This window comes from Protomyctophum parallelum (genome assembly GCF_964188405.1).
Source record: "Protomyctophum parallelum genome assembly, chromosome: 16".
Taxonomy (NCBI): Eukaryota; Metazoa; Chordata; class Actinopteri; order Myctophiformes; family Myctophidae; genus Protomyctophum; species Protomyctophum parallelum.
In genome coordinates this window covers 23,105,081-23,117,795 of record NC_139711.1, presented here as the reverse complement: position 1 = coordinate 23,117,795, position 12,715 = coordinate 23,105,081, and positions in this window count along the sequence as shown.

The following is a 12,715-nucleotide window of genomic DNA, read 5'->3' as shown; positions in this document are numbered from 1 at the left end:
ATCAGTCGGCCTCACGGTGGCGCTATAACAGCCCAATTTACGTTTTTCCCTATAACTCTTGAACCGTAAGTCGTAAAATCAAATTTTCTTTTTCCATGGATTCCTTGGGTCATGATGCATTTCCACATATAGGCCACGCCCATTTGTCAGGAAAGAAATTCCTGCAAGTTTGAATTTTCTCCAAAACACACTTTTGGCTCCTCCTACAGATTTTGTCCAAATCTCACAAAATCGGCACACATGATCTCCGGACCTATTCGATTAAAACACCAACTGCAGAAATTTGGTAGTGCGTATCGTTCGGCCGTAATAGTCGTCCGAAGATAGTAGGAGGGGCCTATTTTACAAAAAATGCCATAAATCACGAACGGAATGTCCGATCCATTCCAAATTTGAATCGCATGTCTCGGGTGGTTCAATCAACCAAGTTCCAAAAGCAATTCCATTTTCATCCATAGGGGGCGCCGCAAATGCGAGAAATTTAACAGTTTGTCGCAAAAACATGATTTTTGGGAGATAAATCTCATCCGAAGTAGTTATGCATGATCACAGGGGTGACGTGACATTGTAATTGGCTGGCAAAATTAGCGGGAGGGGCCTATTGACTACTAGTTTATATTCATATTTGAATAGAAAAGAGAGGTCGCACACAATGCATCGCGACGCATCGTGAGCTTGTAGATCAGCTATTTTCAAATGGTCGAAATGTATATAGGGTTGAAGTGGTTACAGTAATGTATGTTTTTCTAATCAAAATGTAAATCTCCAAAGTAACTAAAGTTTTCAAATAATTGTAGTGGAGTAAAAGTACAAATGTTGGCTCTGAGATGTAGTCGAGTAGATGTAAATGTATTGGAAATTGGAATACAGTCAAGTAAAGTACAAATAACTCTAAAAAAATTGTACTTAAGTACAGTATTTGAGTAAATGTACTTAGTTACTTTCCACCACTGGGCTAACGGCAGGAGGATGAGTTAACAAAACGTCAACAAAGAGAGAAGTATATGACCAAGCTGTCCGACTGATGACAAAAAAGATGACAAAAGAAAGGAGAGAGAAGTATGACTAAGACACAGAAGTGGTATAGCTATCCGTATACCCACACATGTGTACGTTTGGATTACAAGCCATAGAGTATAGACAGAGTTGCGACATTGAGGGGGCAGAAAACAGCCCGGTCACGTGGTTATGTACTCACGCGAGCCCTATCGACTACAATACATTCCGTAAACTTCTGTATTTCATATCTCTGTATTTATGCCAAATATTGCGATATCGATACGTTATACGATATTACCGTTAAAATTTCATATTTTACATTTTAAGTGTTGCAACACTTATACATACACGCACGCACACGTGTGGGGATTGAAAAACCATAAAACCTGGGTGATCTATTCTACTGTATGCTATCAAATTGTATGTTTATTCATGCAGCATAGTACTGTACAGTATATTGGTGTTTTAAGAAGTATGTTATACTTTAGCCATTGAAAAATAGCAGATATACAAGCTCATAACGAGGCACCGAGTGCCACGCTACGAGCTTGTGGGTCTGCTATTTTTTTTTAATCGTGAAAATGTGGTGCAAATCTTTGAATATATATTCTGTCAGAGTGATCGTTTTTAACTCAATCTTTGCTTCATGGGGGGTCCCTGGAACAACATGTTTTCAGATGGGGGTCGGTGGCCAATTACATATATTTTTTATTTAGAAACATAGGATTTCAGAAAACTGACATTTGTAGAAATGTCTTCAGGTCTAAATGGGACCGGACCGCATCTCCATGATATGATCTACTGCACCACGGATATGTCAACATGAAGTCGAAATGAGTCATAGTTCTCTCTTTTTGTATCTTTTTGTCATCAGTTTCCTCCTTTAAGTGAAAGAAAAGTAGTGTCAAAATATCTTTTGTATTCGGTTTCAAAACAGGCCGTTTTCGGCCGTTTGTGCTGGGGCCCTTACCGTTTGTTGCAAAAACATGATTTTTGGGAGATAAATCTCCTCCGAAGTAGTTATGCATGATCACAGGGGTGACGTGACATTGTAATTGGCTGGCAATATTAGCCTATGTAAGCGACTGTGGCAACCACACTTTGCAATTTTGAAAGATTGCGACCTTTCTAGTTTCTCTAGTGCCGTGGTAAAAAATGAGTAAAGTGAGGTAAAAAGACAGTAGCAGCAGCAGCGATGGGGGAGGGTTGGGTTTGTTTCAAACTCCAGCCGCAGGGCCATAAATCTGTGGGGCAAAACCTGCAGGTTAAAGAATATGGAGGGTTCCATTTGAAGAGGTTGCTGGGGGGACATGAGTCACCGCAACACCTCAGTAAAAGGTTAAATCAAGATCCATTTAAAACGGTACTTAAACCGTGAATTATGTGTTTGTTGTTGTTGAAAAGCTTTCAGACTAAATATTTGCATGTGTGGCTTTTCACAATGATTTACCATGCCATGTTTATGTCTGTGTTTCTGTTCACACGTCTCCGTTGGTGGCCTTAAATTACCCACAGGACAAAATGTGTCCAAATAAAACCCAAATTATTAAAAAGAAATGGACTTGTTAAAAAGCAATGTTCCCTGTCAGTTCTCAGATATATCAACCGGTGTCCGTGTATAGCTGGCTGTTATAGATTACTGGTACTTGCAGTTCTGACATGTATGTCCAAATAATATTCAATTCACATGGAGGAAAAATACTCAAACTATTTTCACACCATCCAAGTTTTTTGAGAAGTCTTCCCTCATGTCTCATGGGTCTGGACTCCTGCTCCATCTTCAGATAATGACTGAATTCGTTTGGAGAAGAAAAACACAGACAGGAAGGAATGTAATTGTCTGCACAACTAGACACAATGGGAAGTCTAGGGAGGGAATGCAGAATGTCAGTGGAAAAGAATGTACCTGCCAGGACAGCTGTGGTATTTCACAGATCATATTACGTCTGATCCACTTTATGCCATAATGCTGCAGTGTCAGGGTCAGAAATGCAGCTTAACTCAAAAGTTTCTTTGGGAAATATTCAAAAGCTACACCATCTCTGCCAAGAACTCAGTGGACTCAGGTTGAATAGAGTAAGGATTCAACTTCCGTATAAAATCGTCAGAGAGAGAGAGACAGAGAGTGTGCGTGTGTGCGAGGAAATACACCTGCCCCAGATGTTCATTGACATTGTGAAAAATGTTTACAGGGGCTCCTTTATTCCTTTATTCAATCTGTGGGAAATAGCTTACCCATCCAACACCTTTACAGATTGGCATTAAAACAGGCTGACATTTTAATCAGTGGATAAAGTGGATGTGTCAGTGTGGCCCCCGCGGTGTGATCTCCCCCAACCCTGCACAGGGCTACGCGGATGACATTTCTTTAGCCTCTAGGGAAGAGAGCACAATTAAAAACATGCTCTCCAGGACAGACCGTTTTTTAGAATGATCAGGCCTAGAGGTTAAAAATCACACCCGTGTGAAGTGAGGGGCAGTCAGTCCAACTCATGTTGATTGTGATGTAATGGTGATCTAAAACAAACCGTGCCAACACAAACATTAAATGCCATTAACAATAGAGCACCGAAGTCTGACGTCACTTTCAGTAGAGGGCGCCAGTACACAGGTTCATGTCTTTTTTTTGTTGCATTGAAATCCCCATAAGGGTATTTTAGATCGCTTCATATAAGAACTGTGTTTGAAAAATAAACCGATCATCTCGGCCTTTCTGTCAGGGGGGTGGCTGTGTGTCGTTAATGATGTCCAATTGTCCATTCATATTTGATACAGCCAGTTTCTGGAGAAAATTGAATTAATGTGTCCGCAAAAGCCTTGAAACTACATATGAAGTCAATGTCGCTACGTCACGCCCAGCTGTCAACACATTGCGTTCCTCAGATTCCTCATTGACGTAAGCTCAGCTGGTGGTGACTCGACTCGTACTAACCACGAAACATTAAATATCAATATAATAAAAATAAACGTAATTAACATTCAGTTTCTGTTGTGCGACAGGCAGATGCAGCCACCCGCCTACCCGGAAATGTAGTCTCTGGGTTGTTGGACTCATTTTTAACGCTTATTTTGTTACTCTTTGGGTATATTTGTACATTTCCACCTTCAGTCGATGCTTCATATCCATATGAGTGAAAAGGCCGGGATGATCGGTTTATTTTTCAAACGCAGTTCTTATATGAAGAGATCTAAAATGGGGATTTCAATGCAAATAAAAAATACATGAACCTGGGGACTGATGCCCTCTACAGACAGTGACGTCAGGACTTCGGTGCTCTATAAAGAGACAGTGTGACGTCACGTAATGAGGGACAATATAACGTAAATGTTCCCTTTATTGTCAATGGTGTTTTTAAAACAAACATTGAACTAAAAACAAACATTAAACCCATATAGGCGCCCCTCAAAAATACAAAATGTGCTGTTTTTTTATGAGAGGAGTGGAGGGAACCAAAACAGCCACACCCCCAGTTTTCACCATAGTTTCGGAACCCCTACGTGTATGCGCTCTTCACCAGACAGTACCTTGGACATAAAATCAACATCGCAGGAGAATGGAAGGAGCAGGTCAACAGCATCTTGTCTGATTTTACATCTCAGCTGGACCCGATTGACATGCAGGTGTCCACTGCCCCCAACTATGAAGTTGGACGCAATCAGACAGGTGGCGCTCCGCAAAGTTCAACACCTGTTCTCTAATGTCCACATTCAACAGAAAGTAGTGTGTGAGATGAATGGCAAAATAGTGAGCCTAGTGCGAAAATACTTTGGACTCAACTCACATAGCACCTGCGATAAGTTTTATCCACAGTGGGTGGGCTGGGGGTCCCAAACATGGAATGGATCTATAACAGCATGAGGATTTCCAACCACTTAAAAATACTGAACAGTGACATCAAGGATGTTATAAGGGAGCTGGCTCGATCCTCCCTGTTGCTGGACCTAAGGAGGCGTAAGGTCCCACTGGCCAGGGAATTAGAGCCACACTTTCTTGGCTTCAGGAGGAATCCCAGCGGGAAACTCGACACCCATTCTGCTGACTTTGGGGTTTGGTCGTTCTGGCCAGACCTAAATGACCTCTGCGTCCGTACTGGAGTGTCCCTGGAGTGCAGGGTGCGGTCCAACTGAGAGACTGACATTATACTGTAACTGACCCCCCGGCTCTCATCCAGGTCAGGGCAACAGTCACCTACGACAACACTGGACAGGATTAAAGGGAAACTTGCATGTCCTCCCTATGCTGATCACTCTCACACGCAATCATTAAGATCACTGCACTAAATGAGGACATTATCACATTCACAGTTAAAGCCAGTCTACAAGTCCTTCCCACCAGACTCTATTTCCATCGTCCCCACCACTCAGGTCCCTCATTGTTTGCACCACACCACAGAACAGATCACTGAAACACTGTCACACATCTTGAATGGCTGTTATGCATACAAAGGGATGTACATAGCACAATGATGGAATAGTGGAACTCATAGCAAAGGACATATCAAAATAGCATGCAGCCTCAGTTAGAATGTACAAACATTCCTGTGTCATTCCATCCATGTTCCAATCTGTGATAACCCAGACACCTTTACATCTCTGACAGCTAATACACCAGATACAGTATGTGGTTGATGAAGAGTCCAGAGAAGTGTCCGTATGAGATACAGTAGCTTGCACCTTTGACCACAGCCTAACTAAGAGGATGCCTTTATGACCAAGGTCATTAAATACCAACCACTTCTGCATATCATCTCAGAGCTGGGCTATAGGTGCAGGCTATTTGTCTTTATACTGTATTTGGCAGCCTGCCCTATAGGGCATACGCACAGACTGGCTGTTAAGAGGGTCTCTGGTATAAATTGGCAGCTGTCATATATTGCGGAGACGTTGTTACTTATACGCATAGAGTACTGAGTGACATGCCTATATTGTACCTTGAAAGCACATGCCATGATTTTGTAAGTGTAACTCCAATGCACCTATATTATTTGTGTCCTTGTATACCGGGTGGGGACATAAATTGTTAAAGTGTGTCTCTCTGTCTGTCTCTATCCTCTATTCCCCTTCTGTCTCTCGCCTTCCCTCTTTGTCTTTCTTAATCCCCCTGGGCCTCTTTGTCTTCTCAAACGCGCGCTCTCCCTCCCTCTCTCTCTCTCTCTCTCCCCCCCCCCCCCCCCCCCCCCCCCCTTCTTCTTCCCCTCCCCCTTCTCTATCTCCCTATGTAACTGGATGTTGATAGGTTTTTATTCTTCTGCAAATCAATCAGTTTACTGGTCCAGAAGGGATAGTGAGCCAATCACTGCAATTACTCCTGGCTTACGCAATCTCCCCTGTCGTCATTGTGCAGCATTGTAGACGGGGTGACAAGAACACAGAGGCATGTTTTCATCGCCACTGCGTTCTCCTTGGGAACACTGCCGTTGCAACTGTGCAGCCCACTTGGCCACTAGTACAGTGGGAGCAGGGGGGTATCATGCACCCCCCTGAAATATACTTCTAAACAGTGTTTTCTTATTGGAAAAAATGTGCTGAAAATGATGAGCTATGATAAAAAGTTGTCAAAATGTCCCAACTACCTCAAAACCCCCTTTTTGGTATATGGCTCTGGCGAAATTGTGTAAAGGCAAATATTAATTCACTAAAATTACATAAATAGACATGGTAGTCTGAAATTGGTCATGGAGTATCTTGACACATAGGGGTAAGTAACAGAACAGGATTTGGGGGGGTTGCTACCATTATATTCTTAAATATGACCCACATCATCCTCAAAAACACAAAAAAATATGGTGTCCGCTTGACTAATAACAACAAAGATGGTTATTTTCCAACACATTATGGTGAAAATCACTGCCTCACTTGTATATAGAAAACTTCCCATATCCCTAAGCTTCAATTTGAGCCCAAGATAACCTTTCTATCTTGTAAATTACTCTTTCTGTAGCCAGAATACTGAAGTATACCTCAAATCGGTGAAAATTGTATATTTAGTCAGTATCAGCTATACATTTGGAATAAATGAATGAATGACTGAGTTTGAACTGACTCCACATCATGGAATATTTGTTACTTGAATAAGCTATGTTAAAAAGTTTGCAAAGTGTCCCATCTACCGTTTTTATGCAAATGAGTGCCTCCATTATCAAAATAATCGATTTTCACTATATCTCAGTCAATATTGCACTTAAATGAACAAATAAGGTCTCTAGACCTATGTTTTGAGAGTCACGGATCTCAGTGAAACTATTCTTAAAGTGACCACATGTGCCGGTGGCATGCTGGTTTACAAATCAGTGTCGATTAAATCAGTTCCTCTATCTCGTCGGCTTCTTGTCCATGCTCTCCAGACAGTGTCAAGGAGATCAACCAGTGAGGTTGGTAGGACTGGCGAAATTGTGTAAAGGCAAATATTTATTCGCTAAAATTACATGAATATATATGGTAGTCTGAAATTGGTCATGGAGTATTCTGACATATAGGGGTAACTAAGTAGCAGTAAGTAGCAGGGGGGTTGCTACCATTATATTCTTAAATATGACCCACATCATCCTAAGAAACACAAAACAATATGGTATCCGCTTGGCTAATAACAACAAAGATGGTTATTTTCCAACACATTATGGTGAAAATCACTGCCTCACTTGTATATAGAAAACTTCCCATATCCCTAAGCTTCAATTTGAGCCCAAGATAACCTTTCTATCTTGTAAATTACTCTTTCTGTTGCCAAAATTCTGAACTATACCTCAAATCGGTGAAAATTGTATATTCAGTCAGTATCAGCTATACATATTGAATGCATGATTGAATAACTGAGTTTGAACTGACTCCACATTATGGAATATTTCTTACTTGAATAAGCTATGAATAAGCTATGTTAAGTGTGTCCAATCTACCATTTTTATGCAAATGAGTGTCACCATTATCAAACAATCGATTTTCACTATATCTCAGCCAATATTGCACTTAAATGAATAAATAAGGTGTCTAGACCAGGGGGGCAGTCAGACAGATATTTTGTGAAGCCACTAAGGAAATGAAAGTTCATATAATGGCCTGTTGTGGCGCTGTCATTGGACCCAGAAAAACCCATAGCCCCATAGAGGTCCTTGTATTTGGGCCAAACTTCACCTAGACTTTATTACCTTAATAAACATGGTCATGAATACTTTCTTCTTCCAGTCACAATTTTAAAGTCTCATTTCTAATGTCATAATATTCTTTTTGGAAAATTATGGTCCCATTAATTAAAAAAATGACCATAAAGTCGCGTATGTTCTGAGGGGCGTGGCTACCGTTACAGTCTATGATCGGGATTCCCCTCCCACTCGAGTCAAAATAAAAACCAACGGAGAAGAAGGGGGGAAGTCCCGCCTCGTTGTCTGGGCCAGCCAATGGCCAGCTGGGCCAAAACGGATCTAGAAAGATGGCGACTTACAATAACAGGCTTCATTTTACGTTCATGTTAGACCCGGAGAACGCTTTGTCCATATTTTTTACAGTCTATGGTCTAGACCTATGTTTTGGATCTCAGTTAACCTATTCTTAAAGTGACCACATGTGCCCGTGGCATGCTGGTGTAAAAATCTGTGCCGCAATAAAGTCACATCTATACCAAGTAAGAGATACCAATATTGCATATAACATCTAGACAGGTGCTGTGTTTTTAAGCAAACTTTATAAATTTAGAATATACTGTAGCATAACATCACAAACTAAAAACATCCTTAGTATGAACAATAGTATACGGCAGTATACACACTAGGCTATATAATGGCCTGCAATATGCAGTACAAATTTAAAAACAGTCACACAATCCTGTAACAGTATTCCATCCTATTCCTGTACACACTCAAACACTGTAGAAATGTAAGCAACATGTACAAACAGTGACCACCCTAGCCTGCACCATAAAGAACAAAATGCACAGTCACATGAATCAGTCATCGTGTTCATAGAACTCATCAGTCTTCTTTGTCTGCTTGTCCATGGTCTCCAATGACAAGGATTTCCAGCCATCTCTGCCCTTCATATGGTTTTGGTTTTTACACAATGGCTTCATCAGCTACATCAGCTATCTGGCAACACGATGGTTCTCTTCAGAGCAGAGTAGCATGCAGGAAGACGAGCCAGGTCAACTTTAGATTTAAGAAGTGAGTTTGTCCTTTGCCCCCACCATTGTCCGCAGCAACTTGGCACGGGTGACATCCACTGGGGTGGTGGTGGTTTAGGGGTAGAGTGGCTGGATGGGAACCGCAAGGTTGCCAGTTCAAACCCGGGCTCCCCCAGAGTTAGTGTCGAAGTGTCCTAGACACTGAACCCCTAACAGCTCCCGATGTGCAGGTTGGTGCCTTGCATGGTTTCAGCTGCCATCAGTGTATGAATGTGTGTGTGAATGGGTGAATGTAATGCACAATCTATGTAAAGCGCCTTGGTTAAAAGCGCTTTATAAATGCACCATTTACCATACTGAAGACTCGCAACTCTGTCCATACAGCAGACAGATGAATTGCTCCAACTATACTAATAAGGATCTGTTGCATATAGTGTAGCACAAGGCACATTTCAAGGACCCCCATAACCCTTACGGTTCCATTTGTACATTCAGAGTTGCACACCCGTAAGGGGCCCTGGATATCAACAGCTCAGTGGCCTTGTGGTCAGAGCATTTGCCTTGAGCCTGGGAGGTCGGGGTTCGATCCCCGGCCGGGTCATACCAAAGACTCCCTGCTTGGTACTCAGCATCAAGTGTTGGATTGGGGTATGTCCCTGCTACACTAGCGTCATGTCCACTGTCCAGGGGGTGTACTTGTACATCAAGCTGCCTCCTACTACAGAAACAGGAGATTGGCTCCTGCCCTATGGGCCTCATGGCTCCGTAAGGCTTACAGGTCCATTTGGTTCCATTTTGTACACTCTAGAGTTACACACAAGTAAGAGGCCCTGGATATCATCAACAGCTCAGTGGCCTTGTACTTAGAGCGTCCACCCTGAGACTGGATGGTCAGGGGTTCGATCCCCAGCTGGGTAATATCAAAGGGTCCCTGCGACATACTAGTCATGCCAGGGAGTGTACTTGTTAGGCTCCTGACCGATGAGCCACATGGCTTGGCTAGAGCTATTTGAATTGTGAGTCTTCAGTGAAAGGGCAGATGACAAACTCATTTCTAAATCTAAAGTTGACCTGGCTCGTCTTCCTCCATGCTACTCTGCTCTGAAGAGAGCCACCGTGTTGCCTTATACAAACGAGCTGACGAAGCTTTTTTGGAAAAACCAAAACCCTATGATGAAGGGCAGGGGTGGTTGAGTTTTTTAATCCAGTGCGTCCTGCGGTGCAGTCCTACCAACCTCACTGGTTGATCTCCTTGACACTGTCTGGAGAGCATGGACAAGAAGCCGGCGAGATAGAGGAACTGATTTAATCGACACTGATTTGTACACCAGCATGCCACCGGCACATGTGGTCACTTTGAGAATAGTTTCACTGAGATCCGTGACCCTCAAAACATAGGTCTACAGACCTTATTTGTTCATTTAAGTGCAATATTGGCTGAGATATAGTGAAAATCGATTATTTTGATAATGGAGGCACTCATTTGCATAAAAACGGTAGATGGGACACTTTGCAAACTTTTTAACATAGCTTATTCAAGTAACAAATATTCCATGATGTGGAGTCAGTTCAAACTCAGTCATTCATTCATTTATTCCAAATGTATAGCTGATACTGACTAAATATACAATTTTCACCGATTTGAGGTATAGTTCAGTATTTTGTCTACAGAAAGAGTAATTTACAAGATAGAAAGGTTATCTTGGGCTCAAATTGAAGCTTAGGGATATGGGAAGTTTTCTATATACAAGTGAGGCAGTGATCCTCAGCATAATGTGTTGGAAAATAACCATCTTTGTTGTTATTAGTCAAGCGGACACCATATTTTTTTGTGTTTTTGAGGATGATGTGGGTCATATTTAAGAATATAATGGTAGCAACCCCCCAAATCCTGTTCTGCTACTTACCCCTATGTGTCAAGATACTCCATGACCAATTTCAGACTACCATGTCTATTTATGTAATTTTAGTGAATTAATATTTGCCTTTACACAATTTCGCCAGAGCCATATACCAAAAAGGGGGTTTTGAGGTAGATGGGACATTTTGACAACTTTTTATCATAGCTCATCATTTTCAGCACATTTTTTCCAATAAGAAAACACTGTTTAGAAGTATATTTCAGGGGGGTGCATGATACCCCCCTGCTCCCACTAGACTACACGGCTTGACCGAGATCACCACCAGTGAGTTTCTCACAGACGCTTGTTGCATTTCAATTAGTGGCAGCAAAACACTTCCACTTATAAGACATGGTGGCCGGATTGTTATACTTTTGATTGTTTGTTTGTTTTGCCAAGGTTGTTCCTTTTCTTTCTCTCTTTTTTTCTCTTTAATTTTACTCAATTTCTTTATTTCTTATTTATTTATTTATTTGATGATTGCTTGAGTGGTTTACAAAAGCTGAGTTTTGTAATGCCTTCAACTATTCTTTTTCAGTGGGTGACAAATGATCCACACATCTATTATTTGAATAACAGTTCTATTATGCATCCTGATGACCGTGCAAGCAAACAGGCTGTCAAATGTGACATCCACGTTAGCAAGCTATTCTCTTCTTGAAATGGTGGCTATTAAAAAGCCATTAGAATAAAAGGGAGAGGTGGACAAATTGTTGGCTTCCCCCTAAAAAATATATGAAGCACAAAACTCCCTTGAGGTATAGAAACAACTCGTGCTCCTATTTGGACAATTGGTCCAAACCACGCTTTTCTTTGCTTATTTTTCCATTTGTTGTATTAAACAAAGTTGCCAGAGAGAGAGAGAGAGAGAGATTGTTAATGATGCATGATAGTTTCCAAGCTTGTATTTCACCACTTTCTGGTGTTAATCTGGCTTGGGTCTAGGTGTTTCAAAACTAAGTGTACTGTACTGTTTGTGAGTGTTCTTTTTTATAACTGCATTTAAAAGTGGTTCTTTGGCACGTGATGATGAAGTAGTAATTAAAATGTGTTTGATCTGAAGAAGCACTTTCTCTCACAAAGAGTTCAATGAAAGTTCTTAAGAATTTAATGGTTCAAGGAAGCGACCAGTTTTCTTCTTTCCTGTTCATTGTTGGGATGTTTTCAGGAAGTTTTTGAATGAGTGAGTGAGTGAGTGGTGATAGTATTTTCATTTGACCCCGGTTAATTTACCGTATGTATAAACTTTTTTTTTTTAATTTGAATGTGTTTTATTACCACGCTATATGATTTAAGGTTAAATATTATATTAGTTGTTATGTTAGACCTCCTGATCCTGAGGTTTACCTAAATATAACATTAACAGTTCCGTCATTTTTAAATCACGTGCATTTGCTTATTTATTTTTAACTTACACTTAGTCAAAACATGCCAGGTAGGAATTTCGGAAAAGCTTTTTAAGGACGGGAAAAAAAGAAAGAAAAAGTTGCATTCTGCAAGTAGCTGCCAAAACAGTAATGCCAAACTACGCTTAAATAAGCAAAGTCCCCCTTTTTTATTAAAAATCCTCTATATTAAATTGGGTTTGAGCTGTTTAGATGTTGAGAAAATATATGCCCTTAACCTCGAGTACAAAATGTTGGGAATGTAAATATGTTGAGGCCTTGGCTCATTTTATAGCCCAAAAATACCTCAGAGTATGAGA